This window comes from Crocodylus siamensis, chromosome 8 (assembly GCF_052110815.1).
Source record: "Crocodylus siamensis isolate JL-2025a chromosome 8, ASM5211081v1, whole genome shotgun sequence".
NCBI classification, from domain to species: Eukaryota; Metazoa; Chordata; order Crocodylia; family Crocodylidae; genus Crocodylus; species Crocodylus siamensis.
Genome location: NC_143402.1, coordinates 19633465 through 19647998, shown reverse-complemented (window position 1 = coordinate 19647998; position 14534 = coordinate 19633465). Strand labels below are relative to the sequence as shown.

The following is a 14534-nucleotide window of genomic DNA, read 5'->3' as shown; positions in this document are numbered from 1 at the left end:
TGAGCAGCATTTAGGATGATGCAGTCCTGCACTAATTTGCATGCTCCCAACACAGAGCTACAATCCTACACTGGAGATTTTAAGGTGATGAATTAATTTAACAGGACAGCAACTAAATCTCTCTTCAGAATACCCCAAAGGAACGTTAGCCTCTGGAGACCTGAGGTCTGATCCTTTAGCTAGATCACAAGCGAAACGAGTTTATAGGTTTCACGTAGCCCCCACACAAGCACGTTGCCCTGTGTCAAAGCAGGGAGCCAAGGCTCAAATACCTCTGGTGCCCCTGTCAAGTTGGAGACGCGCTGACAAAGCCGAGTGGTGATGCTCACACCATGCCTGGATCAAACCAGGGTTGTCAGTACCTCTCTCTGACCAGTGCATTCCCTGACGCATGGAAAAGCCTCAGGTGGGACCTATATGTGGTTTTCAAATACGGTGTTCGGGATGAAGTTGCCCGGAAGGGATCACTCTAAAATAACAGGAGGCAAACTACCTGCACAATCACCTTTAATGAGCACAGACTTGTAGTCAATCTCTGTCTGCTAAAGCCCTGCTGTTTCAATGCTTAGCCGCCAGAGGGCATCAATAATAAGTCCAGACTTACAGTTCTGCTCTGTTATCTGGTGCCTGCAGAGAGCACCAGCAGCAATAACATCCTGTATTCTCCAGGGATCAGCCAGGGAAAGGATTTCATTAATTTTGCTCCTGAGGAAGATGTTAAAGCCTGAAAATTTGGTACAATTTAAAGAGCTATTTGTAGGTGAAAATAAATGGAGGTTAGAGAACGTGTCAGAAGGATGCATTGCAGATGATTTATTTTTTTTAAGTGCCTTAAAATATTTTGGCTATTCTTTAGCTATTTAAAGGTTCTCAGCAAAAGGCCTTATTGCTGCCGTCCAGCTCCCTGGGGTCTAAGGCTCGGCTTCTGGCAGCAGCAAAAGTTCTCGTGCGCTAGTCCCGGGTTGGCACAGACGGTGCGTAGCCAGAGCTTCAGCTCGCCTGCTGCTTCCTGCCGGAGCGAACGGCAAGCGCCTTGCCCTCTCTGTGCCCCTTCAAAATTGGGATAACACTTGCTTCGCCCAGCCATGTTTTGCTTAGGAAATATCTATACAGCATCTGGAGGATTTGAAAAGAAAAATGCCAGCTATTGTGTTATTAGAAATACCGGTAAATTCACTTCTCATTTACCTAAATACAACCCATGGACTGCTGAGGAGATTGTGGGGTTTTTTCCAATTCTGTTCCATTGAAAACATTCCTGGCTGAAAACTAGATAGGCCAAAACGATCTGTTGGGTCACTGAGCATGGACCTGAGCTATCTGCTATATTATGTGTTAAGCACATTTTGGTGTTTTCCCACTGGTACCATCTATGCTAGGAGACCATCATTTGAGTGAAAACAGGATCATTTTCATTCGGGATGTGTTTTTGAGAGAGCCCTTTCAAACATTTTTCCTCTCCAAAATTGCACCAATTTGATGAATTCTTGAGGGGGTCACAGAGCTGTGATTTCTGGGCTGTCGCAGCTACAACATCACTCTAACGCTACTACTATTTCTAGGGGTTGGGATTTTGCTGGTGATATTAAGCATGGTCCCCATCTGCTGCTCAGAGACAAAGATCACTTCAATATGAAAAACATCTGGTCATGGAGATTAGCTCAGTGCAGTTAGCTGATCTCACCTTTCTGCCAAGGAATTTCTACGATTTCAGTGTATCTTGATAAAGCTGTTTGTATTCAGTGTCTGGTGCTGGCAGAGTTGCTTGGGTGTCTGCTTTATGCTGCAGAAAGATAAATGGCATTTTATTTCCCTGACCGCTCCTTTGTGTCCCTCGGGAAGTTTTAGTGCATCTCGGAGGACGGCTGGGGGTAAGGCTGATTGGAAGAAGGAATGGGGAAGATGCTGGGAGTTGAGGCACCTGAGACTGCGGAGGGAAATGAGGAAAATGCAAAGCTCAGTCAGGCAAATTAATCACTCTTCACTAGGGAGGCTCCTTTCATCCAGCCCCAGGGGAGCCGTAGACCAGTGTCTGACGGACAGAATGGAAACAGGACAGAGGTTGCAGTCTCCTAGGCACCAGCTTTTTATATATTTCCTCCTGCTCTTGTTTGTTTGGTTTGTCTAGCTATGAATTGGGAATGGGATGTGTGAAGCCTTTTGCCTCCAGGTCATGAGTTCAAACCCAGCTAGGGCTGTAGTGACTGTAAGCCCTTCTCAGTGAATGGGCACCTAGCAGTCTATATGAAATTACCAATGACTTCTCATCCAATTTCTAGCCTGTCTCTTGTAATCTATCATCCCAGCTAGCTCTTGACAGCAGTCTGTAACCTTTACCCAGGGGATAGGTGTCCATATTGGAGACTTTGTCCCATTATACACAGACCACTTACTGGAAGTATCAGAAGAGAGAGCAGCGACTGAATGCCTACCAAGATGGAACTGTCCTCCCAGCCACCTCCTTCAGTACAGACAGAAAGAGACTCTTTGGAGGTATCTACATGTGCGCTTTACTGCAGTTGACTAATTGGCTCCATAGTAAAGCATCACCATTAATATGTGTGGTGCTATTAAGCTGGAGTAAACTGATTAACTCCACTGCAGGATAGCGCTGCCCAACATATGTACTATCCTACAGGGGAGTTATTTACTCCATTGAAATGCACATGTAGACACTAGACAGTAACTGGGGCTGTCTGGGGCATGAGGGTGCTACAATGTAGAAGCTGCTTGTCAGCTAGCCCCACACTAGAGCACCCTCATGCCTTAGCCAGGCCCTCTGCAGCACATTGAGCCAGGGCAGAGTATCCCTATGCTGGCAGAGTGGCCCTTTGAGCCCCCTGCCAGCCAGGCCTGTGCTGTCCTGGCTCAATATATTGCAGTTCTGGGTGCAAATGTAAACACTGCTCCCAGGAGCAATAAACTCCAGCATGAACTGCACCAGCATTTATTCAGCCATGCTAATTGCACAAGTAGATGCCCCTTGAGGAGTTCACAGTTGTTTGCCAAGGCATCGTGCTACATATACAAGGTGAGAGATACTGGGCACGTCTATATGAGACATGACTGTGTAGTGGTTACTGCACATTTATTTAGTTCTTGTATAATCAAATACTAAATAAACACACAGTAACCAGAGTTACTGGCGAATGGCAGTAGTGCTGGCAAATGCCTTTTAAGTGGCACTACTGTGCAGTAGCCTTCTAATACAGCGCTGTAGCCTATTAGCACTGTCAGTGCTGTGACGTGCTACTGTACAGTATTATTCGGCTACTGTGCACTTAGCGTCTCATGTAGATGCACCCACTGAGTCAAGGACCTCAGGTGGATTAGGATTATGTCAAAAGAGACTTTTAAAACTTCAGAGGAGCAATTTTGATTTTGTTCTCCAGTCAATGAGAAACTGGTGGGTCTGTCTACGGAGGATCCCAGTAGATGCTGCACTGAGCTTATCTCCACTTGTCTCCCTGATGCCTGTCACAGGTAAGGGGAAAATTGGCTGAGACATTGCCATGCTTTCTTCTGGCTCATCTTGATGTATTTGTAGCCTAATAAGCCAAGACAAATATCTCTCTCTGAAGGTGACAGTTCCCTCACCACTGATTTCTTAGTCTCACCAAAAAGTCCTTTTTCTTCTGCATAAATCCTGGCTTTTAGGGGTGTTTTTACATAGCTGCCTCTCACATTCAGTTATTGTTCTTCTAATTTGCTGTCTGGAAAATACCAAGAGTGAGTAGTCAATCAGGGCCTTAATGGGAGACACTTGTTTCCTGTTCATTAGTATAAATGAATTGCCACCATAAATCTGAGCTAAATAAAGAGGAGGATTTAAGTGTGGTCATAGATCAAGGAGAAGGATAATGCAGTTGATGTTGGTTAATGTTGATGTTGGTGTTGTTCGGTACAGTACGGTACAGTAGCAGGTAAGTCTTTTCTTACATCTCTCCAAGTTCCTATAAATGGAGGTCTTCCTTGGCTGATGCCCATTTCAGGAATGTACAGATATTTTTTGGATGAAGTGTAAAATGTTGGCTCAGCCAACTTGGTCTATAATAATCACACAGTCCATTGCACATGAGTTAGGTTATATTGATCCTAGTGCCCTCAGGACATTTTAGCCTGGATAAATACATATTTCTCACTTAGCTCTTTCTTAGATGGGATTTCAACTGAACACAGCAGTCTTTACTACCTGTCCTACCACATTGCAGTATTTGCTACATTTTGCCCTTAGAAATAGTTGTATTTCTTTTGGGAGTGAAGCAATTCCTTAAGAGATAGAATCCAATTGTGCCCTCAGTTACACCCAGGCAAGACCACTTTATCACAGGGCATAATTCAGTTTCTAATCCGCTCAGAAGCTTTGCTGAGGATTTTAGGAACCCTCTGGATGAGAGACACCAAGTAAATGGAATACCTTTTGCAGGTGCCAAAGACTTAAGGTTGCCCAATCTACTTGTGTAGTCATCCAGACCTGTTGAAGCAGATTGTCTTGGCTATTTCTGCTTTAGGAGATAGTAAAAGGAGCAATTAGGAACGTTGCAAAACCTAAAGTTGTGTTGAATATTAGCACTTGCTTATAATAAAGTACAAAGAAGGTCTCTGTAGCTCAGGGGTGATTATCTGGTCCTAGGAGTGGTGAGGTCCCTTGGGGCAGCCAAAGCATGAGGGGAAGTGTTCAAAGGATGGAAAAGTGCCCAGTTCTTACTTAAAGTCAGTGGGAGTTGCCCACCTACCTTCAGAAATCTCCCTTGATGGCTGGGAGAAGCAGTAGTCCATGATGTTGTCTGTTTTTAGCTAGGCAGAAGAAGGTGGCAGTGTGATGGAGAGGAGAACCAACAAGAGATGTGGAAGGAATGGGTTCTTCCTAAGTAGTTATTGCTCTTCTGCTTGAAGCATGCCAGACTGACCCTGGCAAAGTGAAAGTGCTGCCTCAGGCCAGCCCCTGGAGTGAACACATGCCAGAGATGCTGTTATTTTGGCTCTTTCCTAATACATCCCAGTTGTGTGAATATAAGTGTTCCCCTTCTAGGGGTGCCCCTAATCATAGCCCTGCATGTTTGTCTCCTGCTTGCTAGTTGAGTGTCTTTATAGAAACCATAAGGTCCTCAATGGCCTTCCTTCTGCAAGGTGACCCCGCCCACGCTGTGCATCCATATCTTATGGGCTGGACTCTGTCAGTGCAACATGAAGTGAGAAATAAGCAGTAGCTGTAGGTGATCAAAGGAAGATCCTGTTTTCCCTGGGGGTTTCCGGCACCGAGACACTGCATCCCTTTTTAATAATGCACCGAGACACTGCATCTCTTTTTAATAATGTCCAGCTTTGTGCAATGTTCTTTAATAGTGGAGGATTTTTAAATAGACCCTCAGTTCCCAGTTCAAAAAGAAGTTTAGGGCTTCTTTCTCTTGCAAGTAGAGTAAAATTATGCTTTGTGTTCGATCACTCAGCGTAGTGTTGTATTACAGTAGCAGGCACAAAGCTGGACATAATTAAAAAGGGATGCAGTGTCTCGGTGCTTTTTTGGTCTGGGCAACTTGCTTAATAAACAAAGGTTGTCCTCCTCAGAAACAGTATGGACTGGAAACAGGCCCTGAAGGGGAATCAATTGAATGAAAGAAACCGAGCTGCATTTTCCTCCAAGACTTCTCTTTTGGCTGCTTTGGCTTGTTGAGTGCCAATCACAAACCCAACAGCAATAATGAACATCTCCCTCCTATCTTCAGGGCCAGAGGATTCAAGCTGCATCAAGGGCAGGCTGACCTGCAGCCTGCCTTGGAGGGATGAAAGGCAGGGCCCTGTTATTGGCAGCATCTTTGGGATTAGGAAATGCCAAAAGCTAGAAAGCATCAAATATGATTAAAAAGTGATTACGGCTGACTTTAAAGAGCAGGACTCAAGCAAGCAAATCCTGCGATGAAGATGGGGATTTCTCTGCTTGCTTTCTGTGGTGAAATCGCTAGAGGTGGGAAAGACAATGACAGATACTATCTATATTACCCAGATCTTGGGGACTCTACCTGATATAATTTACCTCCAATTTATTTGAAATGAAATTAGTCTCGCTGAAAAGGATTGGACTAAGAGCAATAGAAATCCCACCCAGCCCAGGCAGCATGGAAAAAGCAGGGATAAGGCTGGCTTCCTCCACATTGGTGGTTGCCTGTAAGTCTCCGCACTCATTGGGTGGGATGCCTCTTTAAGAATGAAGCCAATACACTTTAAAACTCATTTTAAATCAGGGCTAGTTTTGCTTTGTCAGCTTCAGCCTAACTTCTTGTTATTTCCGTAGCTGTTTTAGGCCTTGGTAACTGTTCTGTAGGTCAGATTCTGTGCTTTGCTACAGGACAGTCAGCCTGATCCAGGGGAATGAGGCAAAGCTGTAGACTATCTTTGAATTCTCTAGATTCTGGGTTGAAATAACTCTTGAGGTAAATTAGGGTAGTGCTAGCGATGGGCTACAGGTCCAGGCCAGATTCCCCGGCACATTGAGCACTATAACTTCTTCTCTTTGTGAAACCATCAGGTTCACTCCAGCCCAGCCACCGTTGGCATCTGCCTTCACTACACCTGCACTGTCGACCCTTAATTAGTTTCTATTGTCTTGACAACATCTTCAGGATGGGGTTGTGATGACTGTGTGGCTTGTTCCCTCCTGTTTGAGTTTCATTTCCAAAGAGAAACTCAAGTCCTAGAGTGTGGTGCTATTCAGCGCAGCAATGGCCCATGATAAAGAGCAAGGAAATGCTGCGGAGAAAATGGAACAAATCAGGGCCGAGTTGCCTGGCTCAGAGATTGGTGAATGCACAGGGGTGGGGTGCGAGGCACTCCCCTGTGTGCTGAACATAGAAGTCATGAAGGCGGAGTGGCAGATATGTGCTAACACGTCACTAAGCCGACCGTTTATTAAACCGAGTGATGGAATAAACACAATAAGTCTCTCTGGGAGGGGTGGCTATTGAGGATACTCTATTCTCTTCTCTGAGTTTGGGAAATGCATGGGAAAGGTTCCAAAGTGTTACACAGTGTTTTGATGATGGAGTTTAATTTACTGTGGCATTACTGCAGATTTATACCCATGCGACCTCTGATAAAACTGGAACAACACAATGGAAAGTCATGGGCATGGGCTTCAGGCCTGCTTCAGCCATCTCTGGGAGAAGTGCGTCTCCTTTTGAAATGCTACTCTGAAAACAATTAGGCTTGTGTTTTCAGAAACAGCAGGTATGTGGACACCGCTAGTTGGGACAACTCTAAAAGTTGCCCTCAACTACCCCAGACTATACCAACTGTTTCTCATTTGCTTACCTTGCTGCTCTGCACAAGGAAACCACTAAAGGAAAGAGCAGTAGTGGATGAACTGATTCCAAAAAAGGTTCCACAAGGGAGTAATAGGAACCCAAATGGAGCTCTTCAAGGAATCACACACCCAACTTGTCTCATTTTCCATGCTTTGCTTTTACTGTAGGCAATAGACACAGGCAGTCGGGTGCAGAAAGGCAGCTGCCAGACTTCCTGTGATTCCATCTTGCTTGGCTCAGGGCAGTTCTGGACACACAGCTGGGAAAAAAGGGTGGAGGAAAGCTAAGCCTTGAGATGTGATGCTCAGCAGAGCTTTTAGAGCAGGGATGGCCAGGGAAGCTGATCAAGCAGGGAGCACAGGGCATGAAGCAGAAAGCGGAGCAGCAGATTGAGCAGAGGAAGGGAATCAGAGTGGCACTTGGAGACGGTACAGGTCTAATTTGCCGCACAGCTGCCAAAAATATTGGCCCCCACTGTTCTAGAGTAAACGTGTTCAACCATAGGCCCACATGCCAGATCTGGCTCCTGATGCCATGTCACTTGGCCTGCAGGATTCCCCACAGGTCTGTGGAGAGCCGTGGGCCATGGCCCTTCCTGCTAGATAGGGCATGCAGGGAGGCACCGGGCCTAATCCCAGCATGTGGGACCACGCAGAGGCAGTGCAGGGCCCCCAGGGCCTGATCCTGGCAGGCAGAGGTAGCACAAGGCCCCCAGGGCCCAATCCTAGCATGCAGGGTCCATGACCTGCCCTGAGCTTCTCATTGGCCTGGAGAGCCAGAAGGTTAGGTGCCGCTATTCTAGAGAATGGCTGGATGGCTGCCAGAACCCAGCTTTCAGGGCTTTAATGTAGACGGTCAGTGGGTTAGTGCTAGACAGCAAGCCTGGGGGTGGGCCTAATTAGCAGTGTAACATACCCTGGGATGGGGCTTCATGCTTGTGTGTGCTGGTAGGCAAGGGACACATACCAACTTTGATATTCTTCATGATAGTATATCATAGCTGAGATATTCATGGGATCATAGACATCAAAGACCCCATAAGCTCTCTCATCATTCCTCTGCTCAGCATAGTACTATTTAGTCTCATTCCAAATGATGCAGGGGGAGGATTTCAGTATTTCCCTTGGGAGGTTATTTCACAACCTAACCAGTGTCAATCGGAAAACAATTTTTTTTTTATATCCAGCCTCAACATTTCTTTGCTTATTTCCACCCAGTTCCTCCTTACAATGCTCTTCAGACTCACTGTGAGCCACTGAAATAACTTAGTTCTTCATCTTCACACAGACATAGCTTCACCTTGGTATTGCACCCCATGATCTTCTTAGAATAAACACCGCCAGTGCGTTCAGATGGGAATCTCACGTGATTTTAGAATTGGGATGGTACAGCTCTAAGAGGGCTGAGGAATGCTTTACCAAGAAAAGGCTGGCATTCACATGCTAATGCCCGCATCCCTCCCCAGTGTACAAAATACAAACCTGTTTTTTTTTCTGCTCTAGATTGTTACTGTTCCCTTGGAACACACAAGGTTCCTTTAACTTTGATCAGGATGTTTCCGTCTGGTTTGATATTTCCCACTCACGCTCAAAAGAAGCATTCTTTTTTCATTCTTTGCCAACTTAAGGAAGTAAATTATATATTTGTGTTGCAGTGTTGTGACGAGAAGATAAAATGCCCACTTGCACCCTTGTATTCCACCTTGGGAATATAGTCAGTTGCTTCCAGAAACAAAGTGCACTTGGTTCGAAGCAGGAAAAAGGTGAAATGTAGAATTAAGCCAACATTTTGATTGTTTGTTTTTTTTTAGAAAAATGGAGCTGTGAAAGACTGTCTGGAATGCTTCTGAGGATTATGCATTACAATAATATTATCCACTGCAATGGAAATAGCTGAAGATGACTGTGTGGAACATCTGGTATTTAGAAGTTCAATGTGACGCCTGCTTTTCATGTTTTCATTCAGCACCCAAAACCCCTCTTCAGTTCTCCCATATTTTGGGACAGCACTGGGGTTTGAACCACAGCAGCGGAGTGGGGGTTGGAGGATGCTGTTGCATTTGTGCAATGAGCTGCTTTGTAGAGTGTGCTTTTCCAAGGATACTAGGAATAGCTCTTCCTGGCTTTCACTCCCTGTAACTGGGTTCAGTTAGGGATTCTTAAGCTTCATAGATGCCCACTGGGTATAAGAGATAACAATGTAAAGCTCATTACTTACTGCTGCTGAAGCAAATTGCTGAGGTTAGACTGAGCACTCTGCTGACCACAGTGGTGGGTGAGAGGTAAATAAAGAAACATTAGAGTTTGTAAGGAAAGATTCATACCTACAAATTTATACTGGTATAAACACCATTGACTCCAGTTGACTTTACAGTAGGGGTGAGTGGGGCTGCCTCCAATTTATTATTTTTTAGACAAAACTATTGAAGTCTTCTTTACAAGCAGCAGCTTTTCCTTATGTTTTTCTCACTCGTCTCCAAATCTACTGTTGTTTTAGTCATCCTGGTATTTCTAGCCACTGCATGATGAGGACAACCTCTGCTTGTGGTGCTTTCTGGCCCCGAGATGACTGGGATGTGCAACCTCCAATTGGACTCTATTGTGCATCTTACATGACCATTAGAGCAGTCTTGAACCCTCTGCCAAAGCAGCTGGTACTGGTTAGCGCTGGAGAAAAGGATGTCCCTTCTGGAATCCACTGGCTTCGAGGGGTAATTCATCTGTTCCTACGTTCTCTATCATCTGGTGCAGGCTTGGGCTGGACAAATCTTTCCATGAGGATGCTGGGAAGAATGTGTCTCAGTTGGCATTTCTGGCCTTTGTGTTCCACTTAAGTGAAGCAAACAAGGACATGGTCTCAGCTTGAATCAGTGTGATGTACTTTAGAGATGGACTGAGGTATGGAAGGGGTTTTGTCAGCTCTGTGGTTGGAAGCAAGTGGATTGGAAACAAATCAGCTGTGTAGGTGTTTGGGGGCACAAAGGTCGGGTTTAAATCTCTCATTGAAAAGCAATGAGATCCACAGGCTGGAAGCTGAGGCTGGATAAACTCCAATTAGAAGTAAGACGCACATTTTTAAGCACGCATAATTAACCACTGGTACAACATAGCTGGAAATAAAGTGGGTTCTTCATCACTTTGAAGTCTTTAATTCAAAATTAGTTGTCTTTCTAAAATACATATTTTAGCTCACCTCCGCCTTATGGGCTTGCAGAAATCACTGGGTGATTTCTAGGCTCTGCATGAATCATGAGGTCAGACTGGATGGGCTTAATAATGGTCCCTTCTGGCCTTACAGTCTGTTGGTCTATTTTGTTAAGCCCTTCAGAACCCAGAGTAATGAATCCCGCACAGGCCTCTTCTCTCCCCTTCTTCTCTGTCTAATGGCAAATTGTGTCCATCTTATTAAGGAGAAAGGTATGAAGATTAAGGTTATATAGTACCTTATGGCTCCAGGGGTGTGGATTTGAGTCTGCTCTGGATTTGTGCCAAGGGCTTTCCTCAGTTGACCCAGCTGTAAATGGACACTTGGTCATTTAGCCTGAGAAGTCGAAAGCAGCTGGTCATGATGGCAGCCACCTCACCCCCTGGTACGCTGTTGGCTACACAAGTCAGTGTACCTTTTAACCTCGCTAGGCTTGGGAGAACTTTTGGTCCATTAAGGAGGAAGGGTTTGTTCCTCCCAGGATTTATTTCAGTGGAAAGGAAGGAGTCTTCTAGACCACTGTTTCTCAGTCCATGGGTCACAACCCAAAAGTGGGTTGCAAGAATATATGAAAGGGTGGCAAACTTAAAAAATGGAGTCTCCTTTAAAGGGGAAAAAGTGGGAAACTGTGGCTTTTCCCCCACAGGCTGGCAGATTTCCAGGCTGCAAGGGGCTGCTTGGGGCCCCCTCTGCCCCATATACCCCCTGACCCACAGACTGGGGGGCTGGGGGCAGAGGGCAGTGGGTTGGCAGTGAGGGGCACTGGGTTGGGACTGACCATTGAAGTTTACAAATGGGTCCTGGTACAAAAAAGGTTGAGAACCACTGTTGTAGACTTTCCAGATTTCCCCCTTCATCCTTTCCTCCTAAAGCCTCCCTTAGTGTGACCAGTTGCTTTAACTGAGGAAGCTTAGATTTTGCTCTAAAACCCATTGGCATCAGTACCGCCTCAAGAGGACTTCCCTTCCTATGTGAGAGAACGGGGTCTGATGCCTCTGTGACGGGACTGGGGTTCCCTATGCTGGGTGCAGCCTGTCTCTGGGTGAGCTCTTGATCAGTGTGTGATGCTGTCTGGAAAATTCTCCTCCGGGCTGTTTCTGAATTGCAGTTTTGGAAATTACACTGTTTCTAAGTGCACGTTTGAACTGGTAGCCGTGCTGTTTAAATAGGTTAATGGCTTGGCAGAACCTGAAGGATGTGTGACAAGCGGGAGGGTGGGAGCACTCTTCTAAAGCTAAGGGAACAAGGGAAAAGCCCCAAATCCTCTCTTCTCTCCAGTTGCTGCCAACTCGGGCTCATCACCTCCTGGTTTCTACTCTCTTCCACAGCAGGAACAAACACCTTGAGCTCACAGACACTTCCTGGCGTGGTATTAGAGGTGCCTGGTGGGGGGCATAGCTTTGGGAGTGGAACAGCACCCCTGTGTATCGCACCTTTATTACAGGGAGATTACCAACAAATAATCCAAGCTGCTCAGCTGCTTACAGAGCACCCGACCTGTGTACAAGAAGGCGGCAAAAAAGGCAGTGATGTAATTGAGGCCTCTTTCCTTGTATTGTCAATGAAAGCAGCACTTCTCCCCACCTTTACGCCTGTAGCTACTGGCTACCTCCCTTTGCCTGTTGTGTAATACATCAAAGGGTATTGATCAGAGTCACTGCTGAGATGAACACCAGTCAAACAAGACTGAAAACCTCTTCATTTCAGGTTTAAGGTTTGCTAAACATATCATTGTTCCTCCTTGCTGCTTGCCTAAAGGGACATCACCAAGTTAGAAGGAATCATAGTAGACTTTAAAGAAGTCCAAATGGTCTTGCCTGGGTTAGCAGCAAGGGTTGAAGTAATTGCAAATGGTTCTACAAAAAAATCACATTGCTCTCAGCTTGGCCTGTAAAATTAGATTAATCCGTTTTGGTTTATAATCACGTTCTGCTTCTCATGCACTAGCCTAACGCTAACATTTGGGTTGCAAACACAGTCAAGGAAAACTTAACTGTGAACCAGTTCCCATTTTCATGGAATACAAAATAACTATACTGCTGGAAACATTTCTAGTTTGATCTTTAACATTTGCTTTCCAGCTTCCGTCCTGCAGCAGCAGAAACTGCTTAAGTATTTGTGTTTCCCAAGTCCTCACTTGATGACATTTAATTATAAATAATTTACATTTTGTGAAAAGTGAATATTATACGTGCTGTTTATTGTATGCTTTTTTTTTTCTACAGAAGCAAGCGCTGCTATTGTTAGCTAAATCAGGAAGCTGGAGGAAGAACTGACCAATCAGAACTCCCCTTGTGTTCTTCAGAGGGGCACAGAGGTCAGGACTCTGGGGACTCCTGAATGGCTGCTGACCAGGAGGTAATGCATGATATCATCTTAGAAAAACATGTGCAAGAGAATCCAGACTCGGTGCCGTACTATGGGCTAGCTCCAGTCGCTGTGTTCAGTGTGCTATTAATAGCCACGTCCACCGCAATTTGGTAAAGTCGTTAAAACTACAAGGAAATGAAGTTAATACAAGGGAATGTTTCCTTGTTTACTGCTCTGCACTTCTGGACCTGATTTTTGCCTCTGCTTTCCCCCATCCCAACGTACAGCCATCCTCAGACCAGAGCTCTGCGGGTGTTGAGTTTTGGTGTCAGGGTCTGGATGGATCCTGGGGGTGGAAAGGAGACTTTTAGCTTTGCATGAAGGATGCAGAGCTGTTTGGAGGAAGAGAGAGGCAGTTTCTTGAGGGAAGGGAGAAGAAAGAAGCAAGCATCTTAGTGGAGGGAGAGGAAGAGACTTATTTGGGCAAGGTGGAGAGAGACAATATAGTCCCTTACTGTATGACAGCTCCTTATTGGAAGTGATCAGAGAAGGAGGCAAGTTTTTAGACCTCAGATAATGAGAGGGGATATTCTGGAGGCAAGGGGATAGAAGGAAGGGAAATGAAGACCTTCAGTGGGAGGCAGAAAAGGGTGCACACTGGTGAAAGGGGGTCCTTGGTGTGGGTGTAGGGGAAGGGAAGGTTCTTCAGTGGAGTGGGAAAAGGCTGGTTGCCTAATAGGGTGGAGAAACTCTGCCTAGGCACAATGGAAGGCATACAGCCCAATACCTTTGCGTTCCCTGAGGGGAAGGGCTGATGGTTTCCCTGCAAGGCCTGAGTTTAATGCATTTATTTCTGAGAGGTTTTCCACTTTAATTTCCTGTTTGGAAACTGAAAAGCAGTTTACACCCAAAGGATTTGGGTGTGTTGGGCCCACACTGATTCTGGGACTGCCCAAAGAGCTCTCCTGAGTCAGAGACCCAAGTGCTTTCTCTGCCAGCTTCCCACACCAAAGAGTGTTTCTTAAACAAGTTAATTCCTGCAATCCTACCTAGGTTAAAATGGCAGAGGCTCTCACTCTACCTGCTTCAGGGCACAAACTGTTCCTCAGCTGGATAATCCTTCCCTACCACACCACTGCCAGTCTGACAATGACCATAATGTATGAGAGGTTTTGCTTTCCTTCAAAGCATCTAACATTAGCCATTTCTGGACAGAAGAATAAAGTTGGGCTAGATGAACTAATAGTCTATTCTCTATGCAACACAAACTCAGAATTGTTAAACATGCTTTTTAGTGGAAAAACTGGGAAATGAATTCCTTCAGGCTTTTTTTTAAAATGTAGAGATATGCTTAGAGAGAGAGAGAGATGTTGCTAAGATGGTTCTTATGAAAAACACCAAGCTGGTGGGGGGAAAGCATACATTTCAAATTGCATTTGATCCCAAGTTTAAACAGACTCTTTCTGACATTAATATTCACGTGCACAGCAAGCTCTGTCTTGCGTCAGAGGAAACATCTTTACACTGCTCCCCTGTGGTTTTGGAACGTGCATATTCCAAATGGGATCAGAGAAGGATCTTCTCGTCTCTTGTCTCAAACCAGGGATGAGTAGGAGGCATTGGCACCATGTCTTACTGTGGGAGGATTTGTTTGAATATCAGGGGACCTTAAAATCCTCCTCCTTGACCTTGCTCAAGGTTCTGGACCCCTTCTCCAAG

At 45.4% G+C, this 14534-nt stretch overlaps 1 long non-coding RNA gene across 1 annotated transcript in view; it reads left to right on the top strand.

Annotated features, from left to right (window-relative positions):
- The window catches only part of LOC149858161 (uncharacterized), a 40776-nt gene that overhangs the window by 23859 nt on the left and 2383 nt on the right, over nt 1-14534 (top strand). Inside the window, exon 2 of the long non-coding RNA XR_016443925.1 lies at nt 12731-12863. This is a non-coding gene — a long non-coding RNA (uncharacterized LOC149858161). The remainder of the gene's footprint in view (nt 1-12730; nt 12864-14534) is intronic.